This window comes from Monodelphis domestica, chromosome 4, assembly GCF_027887165.1.
Source record: "Monodelphis domestica isolate mMonDom1 chromosome 4, mMonDom1.pri, whole genome shotgun sequence".
NCBI lineage: Eukaryota > Metazoa > Chordata > Mammalia > Didelphimorphia > Didelphidae > Monodelphis > Monodelphis domestica.
The window spans coordinates 23,617,476-23,635,044 of record NC_077230.1 but is presented as its reverse complement, the minus strand read 5'-3'; the positions used below and the strand labels follow the sequence as shown (position 1 = coordinate 23,635,044).

Genomic DNA, 17,569 nt, shown 5'->3' with positions numbered 1-17,569 from the left:
GTACTGGCTCTCTGAAAAGTTGCCATTCTTCCCTCCCCAAAACCCCCAACCCCCAGTGTAGAAACAAATTCTAACGTTTGTTTTCTGGCATTTTGTAATCCAGATTCTCTTCTTCCCCTCCCCACTTCCAGACAGTTTCTTATTTACTATCATGCAATATATATTTTCTTATTAGTCATGTTGCAAAGGAGACACATATTGCACACACAGGAAAAATTCATGAAGGAAAAATGGTATGTTTTAATGTGCATTCAGACTCTGTCAGTTCCTTCTATGGTGGTGGATAGCCTTTTTCATCATGATTGATTCCCTTGGAGTTGTCCTGGCTCCTTGAATGAGTTAAGTCATTCACAGTTGACCATCATACAAATATTGCTATTACCATGTGCAATGTTCTCCTGGTTCTGCTGACTTCCCTTTGCATCCGTTCATATAAGTCTTTCCAGGTTTCAAAGTTGGCATTCTGACAGAAAGAAGGAAAGGACAAATTTGTAAGCATGGTAGGTTGGGGCTTAAAATGGAAAAAAAAAAGTCCTAATACCCAAGGATTTCATGTCTGCACATGTAATGAGCTCTTCCTCCCTCACATTCTCTATGTCCACTTGTGGGGACTGTTGGTAAAATGGATTCTCATCCAAGTCTGGGTGGGACTAGATGGCATCTGAGGTTCCATCTCCTTCCAAAGAATTCTATTTCTGTGAGAATGAGTCCACAGAAGTTATAACATTTAGTTGATAGCCCACGATGGAACAATATTTTTATCATGTAAAATAACAGTGAGATTCCCTGTTCAATCTTTCATTTATTATTCTATTTACTCGATGAGTATTGACCCAGTGATCACTATATGCATAAGACCATGTTAGGCACAGTGGTAGATAACAAGAAATATAAGGCTTGGTTCTAAGCTCCTCTGGGAGTTTACAGTCTTGGCAGGAGAGGAAGAGCATTTTAAAAATCATACCAAATAATTGGAGGGAAATATATTATATTAATAAATAATAGACTATATTTAGTCTAGTCAAAAGAATAATAATAGTACTTGACCTTTTATTGTAGAAGCAATATCTACAAAATGGAAGCCAGACTCATTTTCCCCAAAATCACATTTTTATACTTGCTGTATTTGTTATAATTATTTATATATAGTTTATATTATATTCTTTCTCCTAAGTTTCCTTTCTATTAAGCCCAAATCTGCCATACTGAAACTCTTTGAAACTGAGTTTCATTTTCATTTCAATTCAATTCATTCATTCATTTCAAAACCATTAACATTGCTTCCTAGTGATGCAAATTCAAAAGCCAAACCCCAAGGAATTGGGAATTTCTCTATGTATCTTTAGAAGTAGGAAGCTGTGGGTTGTTCAGTCATTTCAGTGGTGTCCAACACTTTGTGACCTCATTTGGGATTTTCTTGGCAAAGATACTGGACTGGTTTGCCATTTCTTTCTCCAGCTCATTGTACAGATGAGGAAATGAGACCAACAGGGTTAAGTGACTTGCCCAGGGTCACACAGCTAGTGTCCTAATCAATACTGTGTGTTTGCAGAGTATCATATATAGGTAATGGAACTTTTTTTGGTGGTAGTGGAAGTGGTTAGTGAGTAGTCAGGCACTGTGCCAAGCACTTTTTACAAATATTATCCTCACAATAACCCTGGGAGGTAGGTACTTATAACTTTATCTTAGAGTTGAGGAAACAGATAAATAGAAGTCAAGTGACTTACCATATAGGGTCACACAGCTAGTAAGGATCTGGTACTGGATTTGAACTCAGATCTTCCTAACATCAAGCTAAACACTTTATCCACTGTATCACTGAGATGACAGCTAGCACTTTGAGTAGTGGGGGAGGCATAGAAAGAGGTAATTTCTGAGGCATTTAGGTATACAGTTAGCCTGAATCCACCCCAGTGCTACATCCTCACCACTATCTCTACCTACCACCACTATCCTCACCAAAGCAAAAAGCAACTGAAATTGTGCCTCCCAAACTGCCAACACACTCAACCGACATGGTCTATTTTCTTCTCCCCTTAAGGATTGCCTGAATTCGTTTAAACTTCTTTTTACCTGTCTAAAAATAGTTGAAGTGGGGAGGTGGGCTGCAGCAGGGGACCCATATAATAGGATGTACCGAGGGCTGCCCCAGCATCACTGTATCCCTGGTCTTAGATTGTAAAAGGTGAGGAGGGGGAGGGGGAGTAGGGCCAATCCAAACTAAATAGGATTAATAGGGCCTCCCTTCTAGGTTGTTTCCTTTTTAAATGGTTCCAGCCCCACCTCCCATGGGGAGCTGGAAAGGTTTCACATACAGGTGGCCTTTCCCTAGGATCTATGCATGCTTTACTATTGCATGTCATAGCAAGAGAAATCTTTACAGCAATAACAAAGCCAGTACTTGCTGGGCATTTTTGTATGCCATGCTTCAGTCTAGAAAAGAAAGATGGGCATCATGGATTGAAGGCTGATCTTGTCATCTTAAAAGTGTATTTGAATCTGCCTCTGAATTGCACTCACCTCTTGTAACAGGGGTAATGAACTTAAAATGCAGATAGAGATCTATATTTCTGGACATGATCAATGTGGGCATTTGTTTTGCTGGACTATGTATGTGTTTAATGAAGATTCTGCCTGCCTTCTTTCCTTGCTTGCTTCCTTCCTTCTCTCCTTCTTTCTGTCCCTCCTTCCTTCTTTCTTTCCTCCTTCCCTCCCTCCTTCCTTGCTTCCTTCTCTCTTTTTCCTTCCTACCTCTTTCCTGGCTTCCTTCCTTCTCTCCTTTCCCCCTCTCCCTTCTTCCTTCCTTTCCTTCCCTTCCCTCCTTCCTTCCCCTCCTCCTTCCTTCTTTCCTTTCTCTTTTTTTCTTCTTTCCTTTCTTTTTCTTTCCTTCCTTTCATTCTTTCCACTGGGGGGGGGGCGGTGTTAATGGGAGGAACAGGTTATAAATATATGTAAAAATAAATACTTTTATTCCCCCAAAAACTGGGCAGATGGGTATTTGGAATAATTTCAGCACCAATAGAATGATCCCTAAGAATGGGAGATAGGATGGAGGTAGACTGCACAAGGAGAGGCAAAAAGACCCAGGTTAGAAATGAAGCAAGTCAAAGCTTTTGTGCTGATCAATAAAGGGATTTTGCATGAGCAATTAATTGCTCCACTTCCAGCCTGGGCATGATAGGGCAACCCAGGGTGCCAAAAAAAGACAACAAATTTCAACATCATCGATTATTTTATTTTATGCACTTAAAAATATTATTCTGAAAAGGGGTTTGTGGCCTTTACCAGACTGCCATAGGGGCCTATGAATCACACACACACAAGGTTAAAAACCTCTGCTTCCATGGATCATTTTGGCTAAGAGGAACATATAGGTCTAATGCCCTCCCTGGGTTTAGTCAGCCTGGGGGTACTCCCCCTTCCTCTATATACCATATAGTTTTAAAACCCTTACCTTCCGTCTTGGAGTCAACACTGTTGATTAGTTCCAAGGCAGAAGAAGGCTAGGCAATGGGGGTTAAGTGACTTGTCCAGGGTCACACAGTGAGGAAGTATCTGAGGCCAGATTTGAACAGAGTTCCTCCCTTCTCTAGGTCTGGCTCTCCATCCACTGAGCCACCCAGCTGTCCCCTCCTTTGAATGGTTCAAAACCTTTGTCCTTGGTCTGTCTCACGTTACAAATCTACATCTGGCAGACTTCTAACACAGGCAGCAAATGCAAAGGGCAAAGGCTAAGAATATTCTAGGTGCCCCTAATGCAGCTGAAGCTCTGAGCAGGGTGTTTTGGCTCACCACCCAACGAAGCTGAGTGCGGTACAGTATGGTGGCGCCTGCTCCTTTCTCTCCCTTGGCTTCCATGGGAACTGCACCCCCTCTAACAGCTAACAGTGGCTAAAAGTGGCCAGAATTCTCCCCTGTGAAGCAATGAATGCCTCCCCCCCCCCCCCCCAGGGCGGTGTGAGACGAATATAATTGGGTTCTCCGTGGTCTGCAGAACCCATATTGACCCCTTTTCTCCTCAGGGAGCCAGGAAGTGAGTTTTACTGGGTTTTTCACTGGGGGGGGGGGGGGCGTGGAGTGTATTATGCAACTGCTTAAACTATGCAACAGGTGACAGCTATTTGCATGAGAAGGTCGGAATGACTTTTCTTTTTTTTTTTAATGGGAGCAATGCGTTTGTGCCAGGTTTTTCTGGTTTCATTTTTTTACATTGTTTTAATGAAGACTTTTTTAGTGTGTGGTTTTATTTAAGCTCTTAAACTCTTTAAGGGATTCATATCTATGCATATATAGATCGGGCTGTGATTTAAGGACATAATTAGCAGCTGCACTTTATAACCAAATCTAAGGTAATTATCACCTCCGTAAGACGCGGAGGAATCTTAGCTGCCAAGGTGCTGGGGCTTCTCGCCAGAGGCGATGACATCACAAGCGCTCCAGACCAAAGAGAAGCAGTCTAGCCACCCTCATGTCACCCGCTCCAGGAGACAACCCGTGGAGGAGGCTCGATCCTGGACACGAGCTAGTGACCCTGCTGAACCTCAGACACTCTCCTCCTCCAGACACATTTGCATGCTCTCTTCCCCAAACTTCTGCCTTAAGGAACACAGGTGGAAAGAACTTGCTCAATGATCCCTAGCTTCTAGCCAAAGGCAATGACGTCACAAGGGTTTCGCTCCCAGATTGGAACAAAGCCAGATCTAGACTCTGACATCCATGCCAAGCTGTCTCGGAGCAAATCTCCCTTTTCCCAGCCCTGCTCTCCCAACATGAGACCCGGAATGGATCACTTTGGCAATTGGTTTGGAGGAGGGGGCACTAGTAGGTTAGCACCTGGACTCAGGAAGACTTGAATTTAAATATGACCTTGGATACTTACTAGTTGTGTGGCCTTGGGTAAGTCACTTAACCTCCATTTCCTCAACTGTAAAATGGGGAAAATATTAGCACCTTCCTACTAAGGTTGTTAGGAAGATCAAATGAGATAACTGTAAAGCGCTTAGCCCATTGGCTGACACAGTAATAAGCCCTATGTCAGTGTTGGTTATTAGCTGTTATTTGGTGAGAAGGGAGGAGACAAGAAGTAGAAATAGAAAGCCAGAGAGATCTTCCTTAGGTGTTTGCTCCTAGCCAGGACCTCTCCGAGAAGGCATTTAGCCTGTTTCCACAGTTCTCAATATCATTTGGGTGATAATGTAATGCTCATTTCCAAATCCTTTCCTAACTCATCAACTATTTCATGATTATTGTAAAATTAATACTATAACAATTAAGTTCATTACCAAGTTTGTTATTTAACAAAAATGTAACTTTCAAAATGGCATTACTAAAACTGAACTCATGCCATTATAATTGAATTAGATGAGGTTTTCATTTCAGCATCCCATAAGAACAGCATGTTGTACATAGTAGATACAGGGAAGGATGGAGAATTAGAACAACTTGGGCTCAAGTCTGACTGTGTGGCCTTGGGTAACTTACTTAACCTCTCAACATTCCAAGTGTCTAAGGCTATAAGATGCAGAACAAGTGCTTTTCTATATCCATGTAGGAAGTTTCCTTACTAAGAATTTCCCAGTTGGATGAAATCATATGTACAGACTCTCCCCCATTCCCCCCCCCAAAAAAATTTCAGCTCCTCAACTTAGAGAACTTTGGACACCTCTCTGGGTCTCGGTTTCTCCATCTCTAAAATCAGGGGTTAGAATGCTCTAGATGGCCTCCAACAAAGATTTATGTTTACTTGTTTCGTGCCTAGAAGCATCTAGACTGGGAGTCAACAAGAGACCAAGCTTTAATTCTAGCCCCAGTTCTGACATCATCATCAATCATAGCCTTCCTCATCACAGTGTGCCAGGCACCATGCTAAGTGCTTTACAATTATTATCTCATTTGGTCCATTATAATACTATCATGACTAAGCTCATTACCTAAGAGGTAATGAGGGAGGTAATAACTCTGGGAGGCAGGGACTATTATTACCCCCATTTTACAGATGAGGAAACTGACTTGCCTAGGATCAGACATCTAGTAGGTGATTGAGGTCAAAATTGAACTCAGGTCTTCCTGACCCCAGGCTCAACACTTCATCTATTCTGTCACTAACCAGCTCCCTAATCTCATTTGGAGAAGCTGCCGACCTTGGGAAAAGTAAACCTCAGTTTCTTCATCTACAAAATGCCAATAATATCACTCTTCATATGTTTTGAGGAATAAGTGTAAAAATAAATATATATATATATATATATAATATGGTGTGTGTGTGTGTGTGTGTGTGTGTGTAGTAGTGTGTAAGAGGGCTTTATACACTGTAAAGATTTACACAAATGTAAGGGAATGTCATTGTTATCCTCATTAACCATCCATGATAGACACAAAAGTCCTCTGTTTTGGAATTCCAAAGTACAAACCTGCAACTGTAGTCAAAGCTGATTTATTCCTCTGTCCCGGAAACTGAAATTACAGAAGCTGAAGGATATTTTGTCATGCATCATGCATTTCAGAGCTAATTCACAATGGAATGAATATTCTACCTTTTGACATTTCATAGTAATGGGGGGGGGGGGGGGAAGCCGAGTTTCCTTCCCCCTTTAAATCGCAGGAAACATAAAAGAGCAGGAGGATTCCCGTTACAAGAAGCCAAATGTGCTTTTCTTTCATGAAACTATAAAACAGCAGAGGGTTCGTCACAGCTCCAGATGACATTCTTGGGTGCCTGGGTGGGAATCTGTCTTCATGCAGATAAACAGAAAAAAGATGTGATCTCCCTCCCTCTCTGAGCTATCCCTTCAGAAATAAATGGAGAAGGAAAGAGGGGGAAGTTTGAGAAATAGCCTTGACCTAGAGTCAAAATTCCTATCTTTGGCTTCAGTCAAAAGAGATTTCTGGATCATCCTAGAACAGGAGACCTGCCCTGCCCAAAGAGGGGCCAACTGGGCTCCATCAGTCTCATTTCCTGTCTCATGACTGAGCTCAGTCATTAAGCTCTCCTTCTGGAATAGAGAAACCTCCACACAGATTGTAGGCTGAACACGACAGTCCACAAACAGATCTGGTTTAAGCCACTTTCAGCAGATAAGGATGTATATTACTCCTGTGGCCCAAATGTCATTTATACCCTTGCTGAACCCTTTCAGCTCTTTTTTGCCAAGAATGCAATTGTCCTTTCTTTCAAATGTTACAATGGAGTTCTGGGGCTGGAGTAGAGCCTTCTTGTTCTTCATGTCCCCAGTGTCCTCCTTTCTAGTCTTCTTGTACTTTGCATCCCAACCCTCCCCTTTATTACTTTTTGTTCCAATGACACTGGTCTCCTCAATGTTCCTTGAAAAAGAAGTTCAGTCTTTGGACTAGCATTTTCTCTGGCTCTCCTTCATGCTTGGAAATGCCCTGCCCCTTCATGCCACCCTCCTAGACTCCTTGCCTTCCGTCAGATCCCAGCTAAAATCCCACCTTCTACAGGAAGCCTTTCCGATCCCTAATTTCCCGTGCCTTCTCTCTGTTGATTATTTCCTATATATCTTGTACATAACTTAAAAAAATTAATTTGTTTGTTGGTTACACTAAAATTTGCAGGTATCTCAACCTTTGCCTCCCTGCACCATAAGCAGACAAAAAAATGTATCTGTACACACTGTCTTTCATGTTTCTATTGATCAGTTCTTTCTCTGGAGGTAGACATTCACAAGTTATGCTTTAAATATTAATTCTGTAGCTGTATATGTTTGCTTGGTTCTACTCATTTCAGTCTTTATTATTTCATGTAAGTCTTTCTAATTCTTTTTTATTTTTTTAATTTAGAATATTTTTCCATGGTTACATGATTCATGATTCTCTCCATCACCACCCTTTCCCTCCCCCTCCTGGAGCTGACAAGCAGTTCCATTGGGTTATTATCCATGTATCATTGTTCAAAACCCATTTCCATATTATTCATATTTGCAGTAGAGTGATCTTTTAACATCAAAATCCTAATCATATCGCACTACATGATCGATCATATATTTTTCTAATGCGTTTCTGCTCCCACAGTTCTTTCTCTGGATTTGGATAGTGTTCTTTCTCCTAAATTCCTCTAGATTGTCCTGGGTTGTTGCATTGCTGATAGTAGAAAAGTCTGTTACCTTCAATTGTGCCATAATGTATCAGTCTCTGTGTACAATGTTCTACTTTTCCAATTCTTTTTTAAAATTAACCTGTTTATCATTTCTAAATACATAGTTGTTTACATGTGGGCTCCTCAAAGATAGGGTCTATTTTTTGCCTTTCTTTGTATCCTCAGAGCTTAGCATAGTGCCTGGTGCCTAATTAAGCAGGTGCTTAATAAATATTTTTGACTGATTGGTGCAATCAAAGCTTTCAATAACTATCAGAGATGTTGGGCCAAAACAATACTTGAGTAAAGGAAATAAAAAATGGTGTTGTTGGTTGGTCTTTTGACAGCTTTAAATTTCTCTCCCTTATTTCTGAGTGGATACAAATACTGACTACAGAGAATCTTTCTGGACTTCTTCCCTCTTGTCCTTTTATTTTTGTCCTGATAACCAAAGCTCAGTATAGCAGATGGAGGCGGGGTTCATGTGGGGAAGAAGAGCAGGTAGGCTCCATGGTCCTGGTTGGGGGTAAGGTCCACAGTGGGAAGGAAAGTAGCCAAGACAAGCATGCAGAAGTAATCAAGATTGATTTCCCTTTTTCTCCCAATGAACCAAGACCATACAAGAAGGCCCAGGAAGAAGCATCTGGGATTTTCTCAACCTGTGGAATTCCCAAGTGTACCATACCCTCCAATAAGCAGCTAATCCATTGCTTCTGGTAAAACAGCCCTCCAGGGTTGAAGAGATAGGGATAGAGATTGGATCTGTGATTCCATTGGCATTGGGAAGTCTCAGGTGAAGAAATGTCCTCTATCAGTGAAGATCAGCACCCTCTCTACAACTAATAGCCCTGATGCTCCATTCAGATTAAAACATAATTGGGGGGCAGGTAGAGAGCCAAAATAGGAAAGTATAGGACATGCCCCAGCTGAACTTTCTTGACATTACTCTCCAAATAACTTTAATATAATGGTTCAAGTCATATTTAGGAGGGGCACAACCAGCAAAGTCTCAGAGGGAGACATTTTTCTAGCCAAGGACAATGTAGAAGGTCTTCAGGTAAGGTCTATAACACTGAGGTGTGCATAGATTCAAAGTACAGCAGGAACATCCTTAGTGGGCCTTGAAGACTGCTGCGATAGCAGCAGCAACAGGAGGAATAGCTTCAGGATCTCTCACTCTGGAAATGGTAAGGGAGTTGAACAACTAGTCAAAAAGAGATTACTTTTATAAAGAGACCCTTAATTGGCACTGGGCGCAGTTGGTATTGATTGGAAATTCTATTACCCTTGCACAGTTCTGGGTCACAGTACCAGTGTGGAGAGGAGCATTAGTATTTGTAGTTTCAGGGGAGCTAAGGCCCTTCCTGGAACATAATGAAGACCCAGAAAAAAGTGACCATACCTTTCCCAGGATAACACCACTTTGAAAAACTTGTAGATTCCCAGAAATAGCTCTGAAAACAGCAACACAAAAAAACTCAAAGCTTGGCACCAATTCCTCCCTACCTCAAGGTAAGCAAGAGTTCAACTTTAACATAAACTTCAAAGTGAAGAAATAGGCTAGGACAATGAGAAAACAACAACAACAAACAATAACATCATCACAAAAATCTGCTGTGGTGGGAGGGAAGGCCTAAACTTAGAAGAAGACAACAACATGAAAACAGCTACAAGCAATGACTCAAAGAAAAATTGGACATAAAGCTAGCAAGAATTCCTGGTAGAGTTCAAGAAAGATATGAGTAACAGAGGAAAGATTATGAAAAGAAATCAATAATTCAAGGAAATTATAAAAAAAAAGAATTAACAACTTGATAAAAGAGGCATAAGAATACTAAAGAAAATAACATCTTAAAAAACAAAATTTTCCTGTTAATGAAGAGGCACAAGCATTCACTGAAGAAAAGAATTATTTAAGAAGCAGAATTGGCCAAATGGAAAAAGAGGTATGAAAGCCCACTGAAAAAATTATTCATTTAAAAATTAGAATTGCACAAGTAGAAGCTAATGACTCCACAAGACTTCAAGAAATAAAAAAAATCACCAAAAAGTATGAAAAATGGAAGAAAATGTGAATTATCTCCTTGGAAATAAAACAACTAGTTTGGAAAATAGATCAAGGAGAAATAATTATTTTAATTGGTTATCTCCTATAAATTATTGAACTAATTAAAAGCTAGGATGAGAGAGAGAGAGAGAAACATTATAGCCAAATTCCAGAGCTCCCATGTCAAGAAGATAGAATCAGTTAGATATAGAAATCTATCTTACCCAGTAGAGAAAAAGAAGGGATAAGAGATGATGAGGGAACGTGATAAAAAGGAGGTGTGGGGGGGGGGGGCAGTGATCAGAAGCAAAACAGACTTTTGTGGAGGGAAAGGATAGAAAGAAAGAAAGAAAGAAAGAAAAGGATAAACAGTAGAAAACAGGATGGAGAGAAATAATAATCACAAATGCAAATGGAATGAGCTAACCCATAAAACACATGTGGATAGCAGAATGGATTAGAAACCAGACTCCAACAATATGTTGTTTATAAGAGATACACTTGAAAAAGAAAGTTAACACAAAGTTAAAGGGCTAGAACAGAATCTATTATATTTCTGCTGAAGTAAAAAAGGCAGTGGTACCAATCAAAGCAAAAGAAAAAGATCTAATTAAAAGAGATAATCAAAAAAACTACATTTTGCTAAAAGGTACCATAGATAATGAAGTAATATCAAAAAACTTTACAGTAAGTTTTTTTGATAAAAGCTTCATTTCTCAAATGCATAGAGAACTAAGTCAAATTTATAGAAAATAAAAACCACTCCCCAGTTGATGAATGGTCACAGGATATGAACAGGCAGTTTTTAGAAGAAAAAATCAAAGCTATTTATAGTCATGAAAAAAGTGTTCTAAATCATTATTGTTTAGAAAAAGGCAAATTAAAACAACTCTGAAGTGTCTATTCATACTTATCAGAAATGACAAATGATAGAAGAGATGAGAGAAAATGGGTAGATTAATGAAATGTTGGTAGAGAAGTGAACCGATCCAATCATTCAAGAGAAAAATCTGGAACTATGCCCAAAGGGCTATAAAACCATGCCTACCCTTTGGTCTAATGATATCATGATAGGAAAGTACCCCAAATACATCAAAAGAAAAGTATTTGTACAAAAAAATATAGCAGTTCTTTTTGTGAAAGCAAAGAATTGGAAACTGAGGGGATGTTTTTCAATTGGGGAATGGCTGAATAAGTTGTGGTATAAAATTGTGATGGAGTACTACTGCACCATAAGAAAGGATGAGGGAATGGTTTCAGACAAAACATGGCAAGGTCCCTATGAGCTGATGTAAAGTGAAGTGAGAAGAACCAGGAGATCATTGTGCCCTGATTAATGCAATGATCCAAAGCCCTCATGATGAAGACATATTGTTAACTCCAAAGAGAAAACCGATGAACCCTGGGTGCAAATAGAAGTAAGCTTTTCCCCTTTCTTTCCTTTTTTTTTGTAAGATGGCTAATATGGAAATATGTTTTACATGATTTCACATGTATAATTGATATCGTATTGTTTGCTTTCTTACCCGGTAAAGAATGGAGAATCTGGCATTCAAAATTTAAAAGAAAAGAAATATTTAAAAGACTTTTTTAATTTTAAAATGATTGTTATCTTGTACTCATATGGAATAATTGAAGGCTAACTTGCAAAAGATATAATTGAGGAATGTTTACTAAAATAAATAAAAATACAGCATAGTTAATTTGTGCTTTTCTAAGTCGATCTAAGAGATCTATTGCTATTTACAGTTGAAACCACTGGCCTAGAGTGCCTTGCCCAGGGTCAAGGAATCAGGATATACCCAAGGCAGGACTTAAATCCAGGTTTCAGGCCAGTTCTCCATCTACCATATAACACATATTAGGAGTCTGTGAGTGAGTGTGTGTGTGTGTGTGTGTGTGTGTGTGTGTGTGTGTGTGTGTGTAAGGGGAAGATTTCCACTTTTATAATTAGTATCAAGGAATCATAAATAGGTTTACAGATTTAATTCAATTCATTAAGGACATTAAGTATATATATATTTGTGCTGTGCTAAACTATTGAGAATAGGCAGACACAAATGAGATCATTCCTGCCTTCAAGTTGCTTATGTCCTCCCAAAGGGACGTAACATGCATACAGATAAATAAATGCATTTAAAATCTTGTTAACTCTAAGGTCGTTTCAAGGAAGAGCCAGAGACAAGCTGAGACACTGTGTGTGTGTATGCATGTGCATGTGTGTGTGTGTGTGTGTGTGTGTGTGTGTGTGTGTGTGTGTAGGAGAGGAAGAAGAGAAGCCACAAAGAGGAGAAACAGAAAATCATCTGTCCCACCCCCGAAAGGCACCGGCATCCTTGAGAGCCTTATGTTGACAAAGCCTAGATTCATGAATTCTTTGCAGAGATGAAATGGTTAAAGCCCCTTGCCTCCACGTCTGGCTGCCAGTTTTGTGTGTGTCATGGAAGATAACAGATGTCTTTCAGGGAGATGTAATTGCTTGAAACTAAACTGGACAAAACCCCAGGAGGTTGCATTAGAGGGAGTGAGCCCTGCGTTGGCAGGGGGATGCCCTATGTGACCCATCAGGCCTTCTTCTCTCTCTCATTTCCATGATCCTTTGACATCATAATAAGCTGGGCTGGCTCTATTGCAATGAGAACCACAGCCCCCCACCCCTCCCCACCCAACCCTCACCCCAGCCCTGTGGGAAGGTAATTATTATATCTGCAAAGCTCAAAGAAAGAACTCCTGCTTCTCTTGAAAGACTGGCAACAGGGATGGCTGGCGGGGGTGGCGCTGGGGGTGGGAAGGCTCTCTGTGTGGAATGGGCAGCGGGGGCAGTTTCCCAGATGCCGGACAGCCGGAGAAGGAGGGACCTCAGAGGGGGTGGGGTGGTTTGGCCGGGAGAAGGAGGGCCTGGGGAAGGGACCGGCCCTTGGAAAGTTTCCATATTCCAAAGGCATGAGAAATGTGTCAGAACCCAGGAACAAGCCTTGGCTCCGGTTCAGGGCTGTGTCTTGATTCAGCTGGCACCGGTAGGTGTCACTACAGGAGTGGAAGGGGCCGGAGGGGAAGCCAGGGAGGACTGGGGCTGATAAAAATAGAACCCACTGCAGAGTTTGGAAGTCTGATGATTTAGAGGGCCTGAGAGCAGACGTTTTTTGGTCAATGTGTTTGCGTTTGAGCTGTGCAGCCAACCACCAGCAGGCTCTTTCCAACAAGCAAGGGATGAATGTGTGTGCGCGCGCCTGTGTGCACACACGTGGTGGGCGGATATACCTAGCCCTGGGATCCAAGCCATGAGCCACCTTTATGTAATACTCCTCTGATATGAGCTGCAGCCAGGGATTTATACCCTCTTTGAAGTAAATTGTGTCCTGGTGCACTATAGCATGAAAGAGAAGATTTACCATTGCCCAGACATTGGAGACCCTGCTGGAAGCTAGAATAATTAGCCCAGCATTTGGCTCGCTCCCCTCCGGCTACATGGAGAGAGAAAGGAATGGGACTTACTCATAGATCTTGGAATCCCAACCTGTGCATTTTGTTGTGGAATTTAAAAAAAAATGTTTTTATGTGATCCCTAGTGGCCTCGGACAAGTAGACTTGATTGGTCAGTTAGCAAATGAGAAGTTTGGGAAGGGAGCAGGGTCTACCCTTAGTAAAACAATGAAGCAGGTAAAAGGGTGCCTTTGGTGATTTTCCTGAGGCTTCCTTCCCTCGGATCCACTTGCCCATGCTCCAAAGACCTGGTCTGGATAGCTGATAAACTAGTTCCAGTTAAAAGAAGGTGTTGGGGAGAATCCAGAAACAATATCCTTTTTTTTTTTCCCTGAAGGAGTTTGTGAACTCAAGGCACAGTGGACCCAGGCACAGATAAGCATAATGCAAGTCAGTACCTCCACCAAAGTCCTATTTGGATGTCCCAGCCTGGCTTGGAGGTGGCCCTGGGATCTCAAAGGCTATGCCACCAGCTCTGTCAGGTCTGACCAAACGAGAAAGACTGAGTACAGACCTGGCAACAGACTCTGTGCCCCTAACCTCTCGACTAAAAACCAGTGGATCAAATTTTCTAGAGGTTCATCAAAAGAAGGAAAACCGTGATTAGTTTTTTACTATTGTAGCAATTCTAGGAGTTCATTTAAGGCAGAGAGAACAGGTTTATGACATTCATTGATAGAAGAAATAACTACAGGAACAAAAATATTTGAAGGTGAATTTAGAGGAGCATGCTAAATGCATAAGAAAGTTTTTTTTAAAAAAACAAAGATTGAATGATAAACAACAAAAGGTAAAACAGATTTAAAAAAAGAAATATTTCACTTAATTTTTGATGGTCAGAAGGTAGAATTATATAGACTATAAGAGCTAGAAGAGATCTTAAAAGTCATCTTCTCCAAACAAATTATTTGTATAGATCTTACAGATTACATTTCTGGATAACAGCTTAAAATATAGGAATGACAGGTTCCTGTTCAGGGATGGAGTGCATCTAACAGGATGTCAGAAATGGTTTTTGCCAGGAGTTTTCCAAATCTAATTGAAAGGTTTTTAAAAGCAAAAAGGAGGGAAATATCTGTCAAGATATGTCAAGATACTACTATAGAGAACAGCTATAATCTAAGAAGAAAAATAGAAATAAAAATACCCCTGAACTCTCATAACACAAAATAGAATTTAAGTGTAAAATACAAGAATCTAGGAATACTCACCAACTCTCAGGGTGGGTCCTCCAACAGATAACTACTAATAGATTCAAAGGGGTATATGAATGTTGAGAGAGGACTAACAACTCCTTTTCAGGGTTCCTCATTCACCTTTAGTATCTACTTTCACCCAACTCTCACCTGTGGCTCCAAGAAGCTGTAGCATGCCCAATGGCCACACTCCATTAAAACAGCGTAAGCAGATGGACAGGCTGAGGATAACTCAAATCTGTTGGTGAGTAAGGGAGATATCTTATCTACCTCAAGTATGTGATTTGTTCCAGTGGCCATGAAGGTGGCTGAAGCAGGGTCTCTGGAGGGCCTAGAACTTGGTCAGACATCAAAGATGCCAAGGTCATCCACTGCACCCCAGGCCATTGCCAATCATCTAGAGTTTTATCTTGCCACTGAACTTCTTTGACTCTGAAAGAGAATGAAGCTGATGACTTTGTGAAACTCTGTCTCACAAATCCAACTCATATGCAAACCAAGACCTCACCCTGTGATGTCATCAATCCCTTTTGAAAATGAAAAATGAATTAATATCAATGGATTCAAAGCACTCTGTGTATCTGCACCTCTAAGGCTATAGGGGGTTCATGAGCCCCTATCAATGTAATTTACTTTTAAGAGTCAGCCATAGAACACAATTCAAAGAAGAAGTATTTAGAGAGTAGAACAACAGTAATGTAATATTTTCCCTGTAAAAGTGGAGAACAATCTCTCACATGTACAGGTACAGGGTAAAACCTCTTTAATACTTTGAGTGGACCTCTTTATATATGAAAGAAGCAGAAATATGGTTGAGGTAGCAAAACAATTATCGCCCCTCCCCCAGGCTTAGCTTTTGCATCTATGCTTTTCCTCAGTTAGATGTAAGAGACTTAGCATTTTAAAACTGAGGAGCCCTGAACCCCCAGAGCTTTTTTGTAAATAATTGGTACCCAGTTTATAGCCAAACCTTCAGAGAATGGCATTGTAAAATTAATAAGATAAGCTGAAATCTTTTACCATTAGCCCTGTACTAAGAAGAAGTCAAAGAAAAAGTTAGGTTTAACTCTTTGTTCTAAGTAATGCGGAAACTGGGGTTGATTCTTTTACTAGGGAAATTTAAAAAAATCAGTAATAGCTGAAACTCTGAGAAAAAACACAGGAGCTTTCTATTGTGCCAAGGAAAAAGGGTTTTCTGATTTTTTTTTGTTTGTTTCTAAAAGGCTGGCTAAAAACGTCCAGCAGCATCCCAGCTGAGAAGTTCAGATGAGCCAGAAGTTTGAAGCAAGAGAGACTGGATTCAAGCATTGCCAAAAGGGATAGGGGGATAGAATGCAGAGCCTGAAGTCAGGAAGACTCATCTTCCTGAGTTCAAATCTGACCTCAGACACTTACTAGTTGTATGACTCTGGGCAAATCACTTAAACCTATTTGCCTCAGATCCTCATCTGTAAAATGAGCTGGACAAGGAAATAGTAAACTACTCCAGTATCTTTGCCAAGAAAGCCCCAAATGGGGTCATAAAAAGTCATATTAGAATGACTAAAATTGTCCAAAGAAACTACTTTTCCAACAGAGAGCAACGTCCAACAACATCTATCATAACAGCAGTTTCCCGAAAAGAATAAAGCAATGTTCAATGAAAAAATGTGAGAAAATGAAAGGACATGCCTATCCAACAGAGACTAACATACCAGTATCATCAGAGGCAATACAATAACGTAGCAAGAAGATATCAGCAGTCTTAGAGAGTCATAGGCATGAGTTGACTTTTTACATACAATCTGTTCCCTACATTTGTGCCTCTCTACCCCAGCACTCTTTTGTTCTCTCCATTCAGTGACTTCTGGAAGCCAGAAGAACAGGATCTCTCCTCTCACAAATTGTTGCCAACTTTGCCCCTCACACAGGTGAGGACTATTGAGCAATCAATCTCCCCCAGGGAGGAAAGTTTGAATTGGCTCTTACCACTGACACTCTGTCAGGTTTATGGAAGAGATACTTTATTGCTATTTTTCTTACTGTGCTTTTGTACTAAATACCTTCACTCCTAATTCATTGTGTTCTCTTTGTTGTTCTGTCATTTCAATCATGTCCAACTCTTCATGACCCCATTTAGGATTTTCTTGGCAAAAATCCTAAAGTGGTTTGCCATTTCCTTCTCTAGATCATTTTGCAAATGAGGAACCAAGACAAACAGGGTTGACTGATTTGCCCAGTGTCACACCTCTGCTTAAGAACTATCACTATTAGGGGAGTATAGTCACAGAGTACTTTGAATCTATTCTGCTGGAATATCTTCCCAGAGAGTTGGGAAGGAGTAGTGTACCCAGAAGCTATGCAATGGAACCAGCCAACAAAAGAAAAAGGGAAGGGGGGTGAATTTGCCTTATAAAAAATGCAAAAAGTACAGGTAACAAGTAAGAAGAACAAAAGATCCTAAGCCAAAGAAGAAGACTTAACTTCTCATAGGTATCCCTAAGAATGAAGAGGATGGAACCCAAGACTGAAATATTACTGGAAGGATACACTTTATTCAAAAGGAACCGAATAAGTAAAAAAGGAAGGAGGCATAGCACTGTATATTAAGAAGATACCTATTCATATGAGGAGAATACAAAAGCATAGGCAAAGTCCTGTCAGAATAGGGTCAGGAAAACTAAAGCTATGAATGAGCTGAGGCTAACTGTGAATGCTAGACAACAAAGGCAAGTGAGAGAGGGAGGAGGGAGAAGGATCAAAGAAGGA

The 17,569-nt window shown here is 40.5% G+C and overlaps 1 long non-coding RNA gene across 2 annotated transcripts in view; it reads right to left on the bottom strand.

The window, feature by feature from the left end:
- Positions 1-216: 216 nt before the first annotated feature.
- LOC103098394 (uncharacterized) overlaps positions 217-17,569 on the bottom strand; it is a 164,641-nt gene continuing 147,288 nt past the window's right edge. For both annotated transcript variants that reach the window (XR_008918312.1, XR_008918311.1), the window contains one exon: positions 217-463. This is a non-coding gene — a long non-coding RNA (uncharacterized LOC103098394). The remainder of the gene's footprint in view (positions 464-17,569) is intronic.